Below are 15,473 nucleotides of genomic sequence, written 5' to 3' on the forward strand. Positions count from 1 at the left end.
ACAGAAGGCTAGCCTTTCTTTCAATAAATCAAGCAATAGTTTATTCTGATAAAACTGTTGCTTCAGTAGAAAAGCTTCATTACAAAATCACAGCAGTACGTAGCAGTAGTATTTGTATTCGAGAACAGACCTGTCAGTAAGGACACACATCCTCCGGCAATTAGAATGTTGTCTTTTTCGTTAAAGGTTATTCATAAGACATACTGTATGCTTTGGGCGGTCTGTGTTGTGCTTGTTAATAAGCTACTGAGGTGAGTCCCCAGGAGCTGTAACAATCGTATAATACTGAGTGAGCTCACTGGCTGTCATTGAGATGCAAAGTGGCAGGAAGTGGAACCAGTAAAGCAGTGGTCCGCTGCGTGCAGCTGTTTTGCAGAGAGCACAGCATTAATCTAAATCAGTCAGGGCCAAATTACCATAACCCTGGCTTGCTGGGATAATTAGGTCAGACAGAGGACAGTGATTTGGAACAAAAAAGTTTACATTGGATCCATCATATAATTCAAACTATACATTGGGCAGACATCCACTTAAAGAATAATATGTCACTGATATTCCCAATTGTGTATATTTCATATTGAGCCAACTCAAACCTGATCCGAGCCTTGTATCTTATCAAACATGACTTCAGAGTTCAGATGACTGAGAGTTCAGTTAGGATTCCTTCAACCTGTCAGATGCAAATTCTCTTTCCTGTGATATTGGCATAAGGAGGGCTAATTAAAATGAATTGGCCAGTGACAAAGACAAATTTCCATTTTACGGAAATCAAATGGACAATAAAGTAATCTGAATCTGAACGATCACATGGAGAGTCAGATGAGGAGATTGATCTTTTGACAATGTTACTGGCAATCAAATCCTTTGTGGTTAATTTGTAATTCTACTTAAGTACAGTAACAAAGTACAAATACTTTGTTACTGTACTTAAGTAGAATTTTCACGTATCTGTACTTTACTTCATTATTTATATTTCTGTAAACTTTCACTTTTACTCCACTACATTTCCCCTAAGCATCTTCGTTGCTCGTTACTTGCAAGTAATGTTTTCGCACGTTGGAGTGAAAGATTCTTTTTCACAAAAAAATTTAAATTCTGTTGTTGGAATTTGATGTTCAAGAAGGATGTGGAAACCCTGAATATTATGCTTTACTATGAGGAAGCCACAATAAAGTTCAGAATCTAAGTTTTTATTTACCTTTACTTCTAAAAATTAAGAACATTTAATATCAGAAAATTACTTTTGATACTTAAGTACAGTAAATACAGTACAATACAGTAAACTTTTACTCAAGTATTGCTTTCAAGTACTTTATACAAGACTGCATGTCAGCATCTTGTTTGTAATTGATAAATACACAAGACTAATGCTGGTGTTATTATCAACAAATTCCCTGAACTTATATTGTTTAATATTCAATCTAAAGAATGTGTGACGTGCACCAACAACACCAAAACAAATTCCTTGTATGTGTTAAAAAACATACTTGGCTTTCTGATTCTGAAGAGAAAAAACCAAACACTGAATGTATCTACTAATAAGCATTATCTGTGCACCCAAAGCTTGATTATCCATTCAGTTAGATTCAGGTAAGTATTTATTTTATTATTTTATGTTTATTTTATAACAAAGAGCGACTGTATAGCATGTAGACTTCACATAAAATAATTGCGATAAATTCAGAGGTTTTGTTCTTCGTGGAAATTGTTGATAATAAAAGATAGAATAATGATGACTTAAACTCAAAGAGGAAAGTGTTCACATGTATAGCAGCATCACAGGGAAGATTTTATAAAAAACAATTATGAAGTTTGGAAGCCGAGAGATGCTTTCTCCCTGCCAGCATTGCATTGGGTAGGCTACAGTACACCCACATGCTACTTTTCAGCTGAGGTTAATTTTGTTGCTCCACATCAATTTCTGTTTTCGATTTTCTAACACAACACAACTGGCTAAAGTCAAGTTCACACACACACACACACACACACACACACACACACACACACACACACACACACACACACATACATACATACACAGAACATGTGAAGAGAGAGTGCAATTACCTCTTTTACACCTTTCATGAAGGGAGAGACCTCCGTGAAAGTTGGCCAGAGGTTGGCGAACTCCTGGTGGACTGGGACTGTCTGCATGACTGATGTTCTGTGGTTGGAGAACAAATTATTTTCTATATTTGTGGCTGGTCATAAAGCAGCATTCAGTCCCCTTAGACAAAGCAGTTCACTGCAGCTCAGTGGACCTGAGCAGATTGTGTAGAAGAACAGTGTGTTGACAGAGAGGCTGTTCATCTAAATTACGTTTACTTTCTATTGCATATGTTTCTTAAAAGAAGTGCAGCTAGCAATGAGCTTTTAACAGCTTACTAAGCTATGGGCCTGTTACAGAGGGTCAGTTTCACAAACGGCTTGAATTAGATTAAAGTGCCCATATTATGCTCATTTTAAGGTTCATAATTGTATTTAGAGGTTGTACGAGGATAGGTTTACATGGTTTAATTTTCAAAAAACATCATATTTTTGTTGTACTGCACATTGCTGCAGCTCCTCTTTTCACCCTGGGTGTTGAGCTCTCTGTTTTATCTACTGAGTGAAACATCTCACTTCTATTCCATCTTTATTGGGAGTCGCACATGCGCAGTAGCTAGGTTAGGACAACTAGCCATTAAGAAGCAGAGTATGAGGGCGTGCGATGCTAGCAGCTAGGCGAGCATTATAACATGTGATACAAAGTGACGCACGTTTGTTACGGAAGTAAAGGCTGGACTACAACAGAGCTATTTGGAGCAGTTGGTGAACAGTGTTTTCTGTTGGAGATGGTACCGTAAGTCTCTTTGGGATGGACTTTGGGCTTTTTCACTTTGTAAACCTATAACATGCACAAAAAAGATATATAACACAATAAATGAAAAGGAAAAAGCCAAAAAGCATAATATGAGCACTTAAATCATAATAGTGCAGCCATATTCTTTGGACATTACACCACATTACCTGTGCCTACATACAGGTGCAAAGCTCAGTAGTGGATAATGCAGATGTGTAGCCGTCATCAGTGACTGACGTCGCGGTACATGATGAGAGTAAAAGATGTCTTTAGGGAATTGGGTTGCAAACAGCTGTGACCCAATTCCATAATTCCAAGCAGGTTTTGATATCATGTAGTGTGTTTACAATGACAAATAACGTATACAGGTAAAATAGAGAAGCTGTGGTGAAACAGCTCCAATCCCTCAAAACAAAAACATATTGATTAATATTTGAAGGTAATTCCTTGCTCTGTTTGAGAATTTTTTTGTGACTCTGTCATTATGATACATACTTCATGCTGTTATTATGCAGTATTAAACTGGGACATTAATCTCTAGGCTTGGTTGTACCACACCTGTCCAGTAGGTGTCCTCGATGATTGTGTCGATCACCTGAGTGTCCTTGTGATCCTCCTGCCTGCAGAGCTGCTGATTTTGTCCGTTCCTCTCTTATTGACTATCCCCTTGATCCAGATCCAGAACTCTGCAGCGCGTGTTCTGACAAGAACTAAGAAAAGAGATCATATTTCTCCTGTATTAGCTTCTCTGCATTGGCTTCCTGTAAAATCCAGGATTGAATTTAAAATCCTTCTTCTGACCTAGAAAGCTCTAAATGGTCAAGCACCATCATATATTGAAGAGCTCATAGTATACTTATTGACCCACTAGAGCACTGCACTCCCAGAATGCAGAGTTACTTGTGGTTCCTAGAGTCTCAAAAAGTAGAATGGGAGCCAGAGCCTTCAGCTATCAGGCTCCTCTCCTGTGGAACCAGCTTCCAGTCTGGGTTCGGGGGGCAGACACTGTCACCACATTTAAGCGTAAACTTAAAACTCTCCTCTTCGATAAAGCTTATAGTTAGGGAGTGATAAGTTGCAGCATTCAGCCAGACCGGCGGGGGAGGGTGTGTTTCTGCAGACGCGGTACCCCTTCTCTTCTCTGCCTCTCTTCATAGTCGTTAGATTCATCTACCATATAATCAATGATATAATCAAAGTAGAGGGAGGCAGGCCAGTACAGCCCGATCCGGCGGGGGAGAGTTCTAGCCCGACCAGGCTCCTCTCCTTAACCTGTCTCTCTTAATTATGCTGTTATAGTTTTAGACTTGAGCTTCTCTCTCCTCTCTCTTTCCATCTCTCTTTCCATCATCCAATTAGGGTGGCACCTAAATCATGGTTGCAGCTGTCGCAGTGGTCCTGCTGCTCGCCCTGCTATGTCCTGTTACACCCTGCTACACTCTGCAGTGCCCTGCAGTGCCCTGCTACGTCCTGCTACGCCCTGCTACACCCTGCTACGTCCTGCTATGCCCTGCTATGCTCTGCTGTGCCCTGCTACGTCCTGTAATGCCCTGCAGTGCCCTGCTATGCCATGAACTGCTACAACTACTATTTCTAGTCACTGTTCCATTATCTTTATTGTGACTATTATTGCTACTGTTCATCACACCCCCAACCGGCACCGTCAGACACCGCCTACCAAGAGCCTGGGTCTGTCCGAGTTTTCTCCCTTAAAAGGAAGTTTTTCTCACCACCGAGGTTTCTTCCTAAAATGGAAAATGTTTTTCCTCGCCACTGTCGCACTAAATGCTTGCTCTTGGGGGAATTAGTGGAATTGTTGGGTCTTTGTATATTATAGAGTGTGGTCTAGACCTACTCCATCTGTAAAGTGTCCTGAGATAACTCTTGATATGATTTGATACTATAAATAAAATTTAATTGAATCAATGACGAATAAACAACCTTTCAGCCCTTGTTATGTGTCTGCATTGGAGTCAAAGCGCTTTACTCTGTTGTGATACATCTGTTTATGTATCACAGGAATTTTTGTATGAAAGTTGCTGGACTTAATTTTAGACTTTGACCTATACTTTATCTCAAAAAGTGGATCAGACTGAACAGCCGAGTTCAAAGTGTGGGGTATTTCTCCTCCTCTCCCTTCTGTTTTCTTCTTACAGAGGTAATCATTTCTCCCAACACATTGTCCTGTCGCTGCCTCTTTCCGGTCTCTGGAACCTCCCTGCCTGTGACACACTATTATTTTCCCCTCCAGCAGTTTTCAATTTAGATTGTTAAAACCAGCATGTTCTTTATAGACAGCAGGGAAGTAATCTTAAAAGCTGCTGTGAAAGCACAGTGACAGTGTTTCTTGTAAAGTTTTTCGGTTTGACCCAAGGTCATGAGCCAGGCTGATCTGATAGAAGGCCACATCCCATTACTCTTGCAAATAGCTTTTTTTTTTAAGATTATTTTTTGGGCTTTTTTTGGCCTTTAATGGATAGGACAGCTAAAGACAGGAAAGTGGGAGAGGGGGATGAAATGCAGCAAAGGACGCAGGGTGGAATTGAACCCCAGCCACTGCGGTAAGGACTGAGCCTTAGTACATGGGGCGCACGCTCAACCAGGTGAGCTAACAGGGCGCCCTGCATATAGCTGTTTTTTTTCTTTTTTCTTTTTAAAGGAAAGCGTGCCATGCAAATGGATCATTCATGTATCAGAATGCCACCAGAAAGTCCAGATCAGAAGCAATGCTGCCAGGGATTGAACCCAGCGGTGATGGTGGGAAACTGTTGAGGGATCATGTTTCAGCAACAGCTGTCTTCAGTCCCAATTTCGGAGAAAAATGCAATCATTTTAAATAATACATTTTAAAATGATTGCATACCAACCTCTTCCTGTTATCGCTTCGTATGACAGGGTCAACAAGCTGTGCTCGTCAAACGACACTGGCGGAGTTCAGCCGGGGCAAGTTTGTCAACAAAACGACCACAGCAAAGCTAACTGGTGCAATCACTAAATGGGTCGCTTCGACTGCCCATCAACATAGTTCAGGACCGGGGGCTTCAAGACATCATTCAGATGCCTACTTAATGTTGCATTAATTTGAGTTGATGTTACTATGCAAAAAAATTACAGGTAAGCTGTTTGTGACTTTGTAGCAGACATTACTTTGTAACAGTCGTTGGTTACTGCTAAATATGTCTACAGTTCATATGGATGCCTCAAAAAATTAAGATTATTTGTTTAATAAATGTTAAAGGTTGAGATAATAAAACTGAAGAATCTGTTTCTTTGTCATGCATTTATTTATTTCAACATTGCATGTCCACAAGTAAATCCTAGTGTTTTAAAATTGTGACTAATTGTGATTAATCACAGCCCATGACTGTGATTAACTTGATTACATTTACAGTCAATTAACAATACTAATATATATAATTAGAAGGAGAATTGTTTTATCGACTGCCCAAGACAAATTGATCCTAAAGGAGACAAATAAGGCATATCTTATCTTATCTTATAAATATAATAGTATGAGGCAACTTCTTTCAACTATGTAAAGTTATGGCACTTTATCTTTCCTTTCTTTTCTTCCTTTTCTTCTGGATGACGTTGCGTTGTGGCAAAAGTTGAGCCAGGTTCAACTTTTTAGCTGGACAACACTGCAATAAATATGCTGTTTTGGAGCACTGGCTGAAATGACTGATGCTGTCATTCTTCTCGGGATGACATTCTCGTCTTTCATGGAGTGCTGTTGTCTGTCTGAAAAAGTTCCAATCAAAAAAGTATAATATACCTGTATCCACAAAGGGAATTTTACCAGGCCACACATGCAATCTATAGAACACAAATCTGTCTCTTTCAAATAAAAGAGAAGCCTGGTGAAATACACTCCCTGTTTGTCACTGGTGTGGGTGTGTATGAAGTGATGACCAGGGGGGCTTTTCTCCCCTCTGTTGCCATTAAAAACCTATACAGCAAAGAGGGCAAAATGAAAACCCAGAACAATTACCAATTCTTCCACTATGTGATATCTATTACCTGATAAGGGCAGCGCTCATTCGTCTCCTTAAACACCCCGTCAGTTGTTGGCGAGCAGGGAGGTTCTGCTGTGATGATCAGACACAGGGAAGACCTGGACAGAGTGCGATCACCTGAGTGCCTTAATGAACAGTGGGGCTGTTTTTATCAGCTCATGCCAGGAGAAATCCTCCATCACCATGACAGACTGGACTCACCTGGGGTTTGATTGTAAAACGTTTTCTTCCAATTTAGCTTGCAAGCGCACTGAGATGATTCTTCATGTTTTGTTCGGTATCGTTCTTGGTTCATTATACTTGGAAGGAGAATTCATTATTTGAATTTCAGCCAAGGCTGTGAAGTTCATCTCTACTGACAGATCTGTGTGTCACAGAAATATCAAGACAATACAACTGAAGATTGTGTCTTTACCAATTACCTTTTAAAGAACCCCTAAAATTAGCCTGCTTTGATAGCTTGGAAATAAAAATCAGTGGGTATTTGCCATTTTCATAAATTAAAAAAAATGTAGAATCAAATCTAGGATTACTGTTATGGTTATTCCCAAGCTGTATGTTACTTCAGATAAGGGATTTTTGTTGTTTTTGTTTTAACAGATAAAGCTTTATTAATAGCGACTTAAGGCCTCAAACTGGCAGGTAGGAACACATGCCACAACACAAAAGTTGCATGCTCTGTTACGCTTATACTTTTGCATTTAAAAGACCGTTTTCATGTGTTTTACAGAACACAACAATAGCGATTTGATACTGTGTCCTAAACTGTCACCACAAAAAGGAAATACTAAAGTAAGATCTCATTAAAAGTTAACAATGTTGAATTTACTTTACTATTGTTTTCTGCCTACTCAGATTATCCTGCATGGTCTGCTATTACTGTAGCTCCAGGTGTCGACAGAGAGCTTTCATGCAATAGATTAAGTTAAAGACACCAATCAACATCAGCGAGACCATTGATTTGCCTGATAATGAGTCCAGATAGTCACTTTCCACAGGGTCCCAAGGCATAACACATCAATACACACTGCATTTAAAAACGTTTTTAAATGCAAACTTGCATTAGAGAAGTCCTTGATGGTAGTCAAATATAATGCTGATGACAATATACACTATTTATGACCTTATCAGTTCATAAATAATAGTGTACAACCTACATATTTAAAAGCCCTTCTTATATTCTTTGCTTACTAAACATAATACAATATAGGTTCATAAAAGTGTAATATTAAAAATGTATCCGTTTGTTACATCTTTAAAGGTGCTGTAGGTAGGATTGTGAAGATCCAGGACTTAGCCAAAGAATTTGAACATCGACAACTTCTCAGTCCCTCCCCCCCTTTCTGCTAAAGCCCAAACGGTCTCCTGAGCCCCTCCCCCCACAAGGGAGAATGAATGTGTGTGAGAAATACAGAACCTGTCCATGATAAAAATGAATGATCAGTTTTATGCCTCCATAAAAATAAAACTCCATACGTAACTTTATTACAGATGAAGGAGCTTAAAGTGTCAAGCTGAGTAACATTACAATTACTAAACCAAAAAGAAATAATATTAAGTTAATTGTTTTACAACAGAATTAAGTTGTGGTCGGCTGTTGGGGTAGGCTACATGATACTCTGCAGCTTCATTTGCAAAAAGATAAGGTGTAAGGGTGCAAGCTGGAGCCAAATACAGTGTCAGCACTATAAAATACATTTGGCTAATGTCCACTAGTGGCTGCAGCAGTGAGGCAGCTTTATCCCTCCCAAACATCTTTGCTTTCGTGTGATCGAAGTAAATTAATTTGTCTTGGTAGTAGGTCCTTGAGCACACAATTGCAGTGTAGTGTGCCGAGGTATTACACGGTATCATCTCTATAAATGGTGCAGAGAGTAAAGGGTAAACACTAGACTCTGGCACCACGAGGACTCAGACAACATAATGGTCAAGAGTCACTTTCACAAACTTTAAAGCTGCAGTACACAACAGTTTTATATTCAAATTCAACCATCTTATTAGTTTGTTTTAACAGTTGAGGCAGAATTAATCCCCTCTAATGAAAGAGATTAGATTTCCCCGAAATAAATTTCTCATCCCCGCCTCACCAATAACGGAAAGAGAAGAATCACACTAATTCAAACTATGTATTGTGTCGTTTCAATGCTCAAAATTGAAGGAGGTCTACTCTACTGCAGAAGACTTTCTGGTAAACAGTACTAAACTAAAATTGCTACTGAATTATCTTCCAAGTTATTATACTTGTTAGCCTGGGAACCATACAAATGGGCAACTTACCTACTTAGGCCTTTAAATTCCCATAGGAACATAGGCCATCAACGAAGCTCTTCCATCCGCTCCGGTCTTGGGCCCTCCGCTCCAGATGTTGCAAGCTCCAGATGGGCAAGCTCATGTTTTATTTGCTCTGGCAGATACTTCTAGTCCCCCTCTCCTTCAGACAGATGTCCAGCTAGGCTATGGGTGGTCCAATCAAAACCATCCATTTAAGACAATGACTGACAACTTGGGGAGTTATTGCGCTTTACGAAAATATATATGTATATGATGACATAATTTTTGGCTCGTGAACCCTCGCGCCGGGGAAACTATGGCGACAATAAACATAGCTTAGTAAAAAGGAGATTGCTGCAGCTGATGTGGAACTTTTTGTGAATAAGTACTATTTTCAAATTCTGGTGGCAGAAACGGCAACATTCGTTCACAGACATGATGATGATGTCACCATAAAATATTTCTAAATATTGAAGCAAAGTTTTTCAAACTGTGTGTGAAGATGCTCAGTGCAGCTTTCTTTTAATCTTACTTGTTCTATCCAGCTGCTGGACATGACATCTGGCCCACTGCTCTGTATCACCACCCAACTGCAACAGCACAAGCACTTACTCCCCGAAAACTCTTCACTCAGTTCCATCAATCATTAGGACCCCGTCATTATTAAACATTAAGCAGCATGGGGAAGTTGAAAGGGCACAGAAGGCGTGGAGACACAGGTGAGTGTAGGTCTTATCTAGACCCTCCAGCTGTGCCCCAGTTACCCATCACTGCCTCTCGTAACAGGAAGTTAGCTCATAGACTTTAAAATTAGCCCGGGCATCTATCATTTCCCACCGGCTGAAAAGCTTGGTGTCAGAGCCCTGGCATAGGCAATCTGTCTCCTCACGTCTGTCTGTCCTGCCTCAGAGCACCATCACTCAAACAAACCGCCTTGTCACTGAAGACAGAGCCAGCACCCGCGGAGTGGAGAAATATTGCTGTAGGACATTTAAGGGAGTTTGTTTAATGCATACTCTGTGGTGAGTGTCAACAATGACAAAGGAACTATCACTCTACATGTTACAAAACTGAATTGAAAAGGCAAGGAGGGTATTTTTGTTGCCAAAAATAAATAAAAAAAAACTGTTTAAGTAAAGTAAAATAATATGTAGTGAGTATTACTATCTCATTTTAAACACACAGCTTCCAAAGTTGGCCCCTCCTCCCCCAGCTCAACAGCCAGAGAGAGAGAGAGAGAGAGAGAGAGAGAGAGAGAGAGAGAGAGAGAGAGAGAGTAGTTGTGTTTCCATTCAATTGTCCAAATTTTGAAATGCCGCAAAAAAATAATGTAAATTAGTTGCTATTCCATTAACTGGTTTGGAGCAATTAAAATAAGCTTAGTTTAGTTTAGTTACGTCACTGCAGTTGCACAAAGCATTGTGGTAGCAGAAAAACAGCGGAAATAATGATGAATTTAATGTTTTTCAGGGACAGATGTACACTTAGCTAGCTAGCTTGCAAATTCCACCATGCTTTAATGCTACACTGGTTGCAGAAAATGAGTTGAACAGCAGACTGGTGGCCAGGGGCAGTACTGGCTCCAGAGACTAGCTAGCTTATCTCCAGAGGAGCTGCCGTCCGCTCTCCTCCCAGTGACGTAGACTGCCAGCGGCATGGAGACTGCTGGGTGCAAACCGGATTAGGCGATATGTTAAAATTTTTCAAACGGCCATCGTCAGCCCAGCACCCCGCAGCAGCAATTGCCAATATATTCGCCCCAGTGTGTTTGGCAGCGGTGGCAGCGGTGGCAGCTGCGATGTCTACTCCATACCCCCCTTTCTCCTTAGTCAGCTGGGGGATATGTTCAAGCAGCGAGTTTTCTTCGCTTCACAAGCTCTCTTAGCTTTTATAGTCTAATAAATAAACAAACATACTTACAAACTGTCAAAAAAGGAAATATTATTACTAGGGCTGTCAAAATAACGTGTTCATTTCGATTAATTAACCTGAGAAAAAATAAAGCGTTAAAAAAAATAACGCAGATTAATCCATTCCATATTGACGTTTGACCCGGAGCCGTTCTAGCCACCATTGGACTGTAAAATGAAGGAGGGAGACGAAAATGCGCTGCCTGCATCATTAATTGGAACATTTACTTCTTCTTCTTCTTCCTGCCAACCCTGGCTACCGAAATCCGGTGCCACTGATATGTCTGCGCTTCTCTCTGATGCTCTGAAACAGACGTTACAGGCAACACAAACACCGCTGCACGTGACGCTAGTTAACACTATACTCAACAGCAGCTAACGTTAGCCTACTGCTAGCTAGTAACTGGATTAAACACGGTTAAAATGCTGACAGCTAACGCTAAACGGTGTAAAGTGTGACTGTGTTTTACTGTAGAGGATTCAACACCGGTATGTAACAATCTGCAGCTGCCGTCGGAAAAACAACACAGACGGTGTGTTCAATGAAACTGGTAAACTACAGCCTCGTGATGCATTTGAAGTTATTGTAAATGTCCTTTTCCCATCTGGCGGTTGTTTTTGTCAGCAATTTACTAGTGAAATAAGTTATTGTTATTGTTATACATTATTATTAAATCATTCATTTTTGACCATATGGCCTTAGCAATAAACAAGCCGTTCTTTAATGTCACAAACTGTTGTTTAGTACCCTTTTTTTCTTTTCTTTTTTTACTTTCTTAAAAAGTATCGGTTCAGGCGCCGTTAATTATGTATGCGATTAATTTTGATTAATTAATCACAGAGTATGTAATTAATTAGATTACATTTTTTAATTGATTGACAGCCCTAATAATTACACCTATAATTTTCCTTATTAAACAGAAAAATACAACTGTGCCCCTATTCTGAATTCAAGTTTCTCTCTTTCACCTAAGGAAGACTAGATTAATTTCCTTAACTAATCTAAAAACACACTTCATTCAAACTCAAATAAAACTCACCAAAACTTAGTCTTTCCACTCTGGTTTGGTTGAAATAAATATTTAATTCACCAAGTAAGAGCTCAAAATATGCCGGCTCCACAAGCTGCCACATTACCGGATTATGAGTGAATACAGAGCTTCATCCTGTCTGTTTTTGTGTATCTCTGTCAGTTAAACCTGTGCGTCAATATGAGACACTGAGGGGCAAACAGCGGTTGGAAATGAGAGCAGGCTGCACACCCTGCACGCAGTTATAGGCTGGGGGGGTAAGACACCCATGTGGTGCCCAATAACTCTTTACTGACACCCATTAATGTCCCACACTTACAAAAAATTGAAGAAAAAAGAAAATACAGGAAGAGGGCAGGGTTTCTGCAGATACGCCACATACTACTAGTGTGTCATAAGTGATGATTGAGAAGGATTACTTTTGTAAGAGTCTGTACATTGTTTTTAGGGAAATCGTACATATTATGTCTTTAATACATATTTGACATAATTTAAAATAATGAAGAATAATTTAATTCAACTGAACTTCAATCTAGTGAAAAAGTCTGCTATGAAGGATCAGATATTACATCTACAAAAAATAATTCCTTGACATTTTCTTTTCGCTGAGGCCAAAGCTCCAGGAGCACGGCTGACATCACTATATATCTCCCTCTGTTTAAGAGCTGGAGTGTCTGGACACTGGACAAGAACTTCAACACAACAGCTTGAGGGCACGTAGCGGCAGCAACAACACAAGGCAGCCTATCACTCAGCTGCCGTCCACTATGTGGGTTAATATTACACACGTACCTCATTCTGCACACACACACCTATATATTTATAAATGCAGCCAAAAAGCAATTTCCTTTGAAATCACATCTTTGTCAAAGTGGCTTTTGTTACATGAGAGAGCTTTACCAAATTTGCATATTTGAAGCTACTGTGTGAAATAGATTTGTTTTTTTAAGGTTCATTCTGTTGTTCCTTTGATTAACTTTAACCATTAACCATTTTTCATTTATTTATTTCACAATGCAGAACATTGTAGTGAACACCCCCATGATTCCGATTATTTCGCATTTCTTTTTTTTTTCTATGTAATTCTAATGTGACTAATAATTAACCTTTAGCAACCTTTACAGCTAATATTACACAGCATAATAACAAAAATATAAATGATTCCATAATGTAGCAAAGGCCAAGACTGGAATATCACCACAAACGAGCAAATTCAGATTTACATCCACATCATTATTTGCATAGTGAAGGTCATTATGGACATCCTTGATGCAGGACAAGTTCACAGTAACACTGATAGTGCAGATATACTGTATTGTATATGCACAAACAAAACAATACTCTGTAACTACAGTATGTGTTTGTTTTTTTATTATCACACTGGATGTCCAGCAAAGGACACAAAAAGCATTAATAAACACACACATACAATTTCCAAAAAGCATGTTGTTGAGCCATCCTCTATGTTACGTAAAGGCTCTGCACACCTACACAGGTGATTTCACTTATTGTGGTTGATTAGAGCTCTGCTCAAGTTCAGGCTGGCTAAAGCTGTGCGGGTAATTACCTGATTTTACCAACCTCTATGTAGTAATAATAATTGACTGATATCACTTTATTTAAAAAAAACAAAAAAAAACAGTCCAACTCCTGCAAATGAATGTCTTTGTGCCACTTTGTAGTGTGACTCAGCTTTATAATAAGTTGTTCCACCCTAACAGCTACAACAAAACTACCTGGAGAGTGAGATAGATGATGATCAAGCTTAGACTGCACAAGCCTGCTAAGAGAAGAGGTCTAATCAGGCACAGTAAGTAGGAGAAAGAAGAAAACAAGGAGAAATGTAATATATTTACTGTATTAAATCATAAAATGACCCTGATGTGACTGACAAAGCCAGTATGTTCTCCTTACAAATTTCCATTCCGGTCTGGAACATCTGTCTTCAACTGGTGCTGACTAACGCTGTCATGACAACACGCGCTAACTGCTAAGGTTACTGCCACGGCTGTTTACTATCTCGGCAACAACCACTGTGACAAGCATATAAGAGAAAGTTTGACTTCCTCATAATGGAAACATGTTATTTAATGTTGGCAAAACAACCGTGTAGCTTACTAAACATTCTCTACAGGTAGTTCTGCAATGTATGGTATGTTATGTTATGGAATATTCTTGTGGCTACCATTACCAGCTTCACTGTTATAAAATATTGAGCAGTAAGATGATTCCCACTTTGTTACAAACTGTTTTTTTGTGAATTCTTTTGTAGATACTGTTGTGTCTTTAGTTGCAGGGCTGCGTTGCCGATGTGTGGAGAAGGAACTTCGTTGACACTGTTTCTTGATTATTAAAAGGTTTATTATATACATCAAATAATTCAGCATTATTTTACAAGCTTCTGCAGGAGCTCGGAGAGGCGACCAACCCAATCTTCAAATATTGTTGCTCTGAAGTTCTGCGGTTATCTCATTGTATATATTCTGTGCATTTAGTGGGGGGGGGGTGTGAGTATATGCTTGGAGTAGGGAACTGACCATTTAAGGCCCCATACATGGTATAGCTCCAACAAAATATCTTCTGTCTTAGGGGGGCCCTTCTAATGTTAACAGTTTCCAAATGTTTCAGCAACAGTAGGGTAAAGTTCATAGGAATTCCCTTATATGGCAAACCTTAAGTCAAAGTTGTAAATCTTCAGACACCACAATACAATGCCACAACCAATAATTTAATTCTTCTGCACAAACTTGGACAAAGTTATAATTTTTATGATATTCATCATCTCTAAAAACCCACTCTGCACTACCTGCTCAGCACCAAACTGCTAAAGGCTAAACAGCTAAGACAAAGCAAATAGCATAGCAAATAGCTTAAAAACATATTGGAGCATTACCAGACTAAGAGCCAGGTCTTTCCCTCAGGGGTTGGTACAGACCAAAAACAGAGCTAAAAGAGAGTGAATGTTGGACTAACGTTCACCATGTGGTCTAAAACAGGACACCAAGTGAATAATTATGTTGCTCTATGTCTGTTGGAGGTGTAGCTATATAAGAAATGTTTGCTAACCAGTTCACCATATCAACTTGCAAGGTGATATTCTCATGTTTTTTATAACTTGTTTCTGCTGGCCCCAAGTGGCAAGAAAAATCAGGTATTGCAGGTATAAAGTCATAGTAGTTGTATTTACATTGCATTTTGTTGTTTCATTAATAATCAGAAAAGAAGCTCAGTCAGGCTGCCTCATGTTTAGGGTTGGGTACTAAACCCGGTGCTAATATGGCATCGGTGCCTTAATGACCGATATCTACCAGACCAAATAGCAACGCAGATTTTGGTGCCTCATTTCGGTGCCAGTGATATGCCTTCTCTCTGATGCTCCAAAACGGATGTTAGAGGCAACAAA

Source organism: Sander vitreus, chromosome 4 (assembly GCF_031162955.1).
Source record: "Sander vitreus isolate 19-12246 chromosome 4, sanVit1, whole genome shotgun sequence".
Lineage (NCBI taxonomy): Eukaryota > Metazoa > Chordata > Actinopteri > Perciformes > Percidae > Sander > Sander vitreus.